The sequence below is a fragment of the Pteropus vampyrus genome, unplaced genomic scaffold (genome assembly GCF_000151845.1).
Source record: "Pteropus vampyrus isolate Shadow unplaced genomic scaffold, Pvam_2.0 Scaffold65, whole genome shotgun sequence".
Classification (NCBI taxonomy): Eukaryota; Metazoa; Chordata; class Mammalia; order Chiroptera; family Pteropodidae; genus Pteropus; species Pteropus vampyrus.
Window position 1 is genome coordinate 2,718,906 of NW_011888846.1, and position 3,511 is coordinate 2,722,416.

General features: G+C 38.8%; 1 pseudogene; it reads left to right on the forward strand.

Moving 5' to 3' along the window:
* Positions 1–2: 2 nt before the first annotated feature.
* Positions 3–120, forward strand: LOC111740562 (annotated as a pseudogene).
* Positions 121–3,511: the final 3,391 nt, after the last annotated feature.

Here is a 3,511-nt window from a genome sequence, read left to right on the forward strand (position 1 = left end):
TTGTCTATGGCCATGCCACCCTGAACAAAACCGATCCCGTCTGATCTCGGAGCTAAGCAGGGTCAGGCCTGGTTAGTACTTGGATGGGAGACCACCTAGGAAGACCAGGTGCTGTAGCCGTAAAAAATAAAAAAATAAGGGACTGGAAGCTGACAAGGTCCTTGCAATCTATGAGGTCAACCAAGGGTTGCCTCGCCTAAAAAAGAAAAGAAAAAATGCTACATATAAAATGACTTTTTTCTTCCAATTTACCTACATAAACATTTTAACCCATGTAGATAATAAAGACAGAGATAAACGTAACTATATGAGACTATGCATGTATACAAGTAAAAAAGATTTAGGGAAGCATGACAGCTCTCAAATATTTGAAGGACTGTTGTGTGGAAGGTTAGCTTTGTTCCGTGCGGTGAATTAGGTGGAGGTTTCAGGGAGCCATGTGCCATTTTAGCTTTAGGAAGAATTTCTTTTAACAATTGGAAAATTTCAAAATAAATGGGCTCCCTTGTTGGAGTTATTATAGAGGGAATTCCAGATTAGCCCAGATGACCCCTAAAGTTCTTTTCAACCCTATGACACTGAGCCGCATGTCAAAATTAAACACATTCAGGGAGATGTAGAGGAAGGTAATTGAATTTTCTAGGCAAGGAATTGTTATTAGAAGTGCTGGTTTTAGGTATGGATTGAATCGAGTTCAGGGAAACTGTTATGTCTCTATGGATAAGTGTGAGATTGTCTTATGAAGGAGGCAGGATCTGAGTAGAATCCTAAATACCATAAGGGGAGTCACTTGGGAGCCATATTGGGAAGAATATGATTATTGCAAAAATCCTAGTTAAAAAAGAAGACATCTCAGATAGGCTAATTGGATAAAGCATATATTTGTCACAGGAGGGACGGGGGTTTGAGGAGATGGACATTAGGCAATTATAATCCAAGATATCCTGGAAAATAATTTGAAGCCTTAGGTGAAAAAGTTAGATATTGTATGTAATGAAGGGGAGGGAAGCATGGTCGAAGCAGTGAGGAAGAAATAGTTTTCTTTTAGTGACATTGCTTGGCACTAAAGATTTGGAATCTAGGAAGAAAAGGCTAGTAACAGGAGAATCCAGCATAGAGGACCTGAGTCTAAACGAACACTGTGTCCATGCAGATGTACAGAAAGGAGATATGGGAGATAATGTAAGAATGTGGCCATAGCCAGGAAATGCAGACTGGTAAGAAGATAAGGTCAGTGAAGTGTGTGGCTCACAAGCTCCTTGCATCTGGAAGTAGCAGTATTATTCTGAGGAAGATTAAGATGAGCATCTGTGTCTTCAGTGTGCTTTGTTGGTGTTGGTGATGTGTCTGATCTTTTATGTCAGTCCCTGGCCATCACTCAAGTGAGGCTGTTTCTGTGCTACTGTGCACCATCCCCGCTACCTTTTTCTCCTGGTTTTTGCAGCTGTCGGGAGCTCATAGCTGCCTTCAATTCAGGTTAGATGGTGCGAGTTAGGATTGCTTTAAATGTTTAAATGTAATTCTCAGGCAAGTCATTTTTTGCTTGGTTATATTGAGATGAAACAGTTTCCCACACCTAATTACCCAGGTTTCTTTGTACGCTGTCATCCCCTCTGATTCTGAAAGTTCCCATTTCACTTTGAAAAAGAAAGAATGGAAAACATCTACAAGATAATGCATGTATCCCAAGTCTCTTCTTTCAGTATATTTGCTTTAGCCTAGATAGAATCTTAAGAATCAGTGGTAGAGGAATCTTCATATGCAAAACAAAGGTCTTATGTAATCATTCACATGTGCAGGTAGCTGGTGATAACCAGGTAGGAATGACTAATAAAGTGATATATAATTCTACATTTTTTTTTTGGTTGATTGGTATTTTTGTTTTTAGTTAAATGTAAGAAGGCAGGTGGCAGCGAAGGCGTTCACCTGAGTAAATACTGTAGAATTTGTTCCATGACCTAAGTATATACCACTTGAAGAAATTAGGCTTGGAAAAGCTGATAGACTTCTGAAAACATTAAATTTTTGTACTAATAGTGTTTGTATGTCACTTATATGCCAAATATTGTTTATAGATATAAAAATTCATTAACCAATTTATTTCTCACAATAGCCATATAAGGTACGTACTACTGTTATTATCACTTCGCAGATGAGGGATTGATACACAAAAAGGTGAATATTTGCCCAAGAGCAAATGGCTAATAAATGTCAGAGTCCACTTTTGAACTCAAGCAGTCTGGCTTCAGAGTTTCTGCCCCTAACCACTGCGCTATATTATACTTATCTATTATAAACTGTACATAAATTAACAGAGAAGCCAGACCATTATCCCCAAATTGAAATTCTCTCAGGTAATAAAAATTAAACAATGAACCAAATTCTGGTTCTATGACCACCTTTATCTCTTGTGAATGATTTTTTGGGTCAGTAGTTGCAAATGCTTTGGGAATAAAAGGAAAAACAATGTATTTTAAACACAGGAAAACTTTGATCCAAATGGAAAATTCATATTCTATCCTGTGCTAAAGTATAGTGTTTCTGTTCCCATTTTTTTTGGAGGAGGGGGGAAATTTCAGTTATTTCAGGCCACATCTGGATGGCAATGGAATAATTTCATAGTACTCTTATAGTAGTATCTATGTCAATGGATGGTTCATTTAAGGTCAGGCTGGATCTATGAAAGGTGAAGGAGAGCTGTACCTACCTTTCCCCCCTAAACCTATCTTCCCAGTGGTTGCTTTGTTGCTTCTTTGCGATGGCGCCCATCCTCTCTGCTTTAATTTTAAGCAAAATTTTAGTGCGGTAACTCCAGTAACTGATAACTTAAATAAAGGAAATAGAAAAGCCAAAGGAACGACAGGAAGACAATTATACAATCCTTTGAGAATTAAAAAAGGATCAATATTAAGACGCAAGAATGCGTAGTGGGGGCCGTGAGTATTTATACATATGTTACATATGTAAAAAATAGTTTTCCATTTGAGTCACTCTTTAGACAATATATGTGAAAGACGAGTAAGTTCTGACTCAGAAACGGGGTCAAAGATAGATTTCCCCCCTCCTTTGTCATCAAAAGAAGACCTGAGCACGTGCACGGTTTATAAAGTATGACAGTGGGAAGATGAGAGTTACTGTCAGGAATTGTAAGGGAAACAGAAACACACACGTGGTTAGACCGGAAAGGAGTCCACGAGGAATTCACGGTCATGTAATGTAAGGAATGGGACCACAACTGCTTCTCCAGTGAGTCTGCAGAGTGCAGACAACCGAGGCGCATGCAATTTAACATCATGAAATAATTTAAAAAAAAAAATCACAATGAAACAATCACGTACCTCTTTACTATCCTCATATACATTTTGTGTAATTTTGACTCTAGGCCTGCTGCAGACAAGCGTGTTTAAAGGGATTCTCCTGGGCATTTTAGGGAGCCTCACCTGGACGGTCATCACCACGTGCCCTGTGCTTTTTCTGTCCCAGCTGTGCCTGCTAATGAGCTGTGCACCTG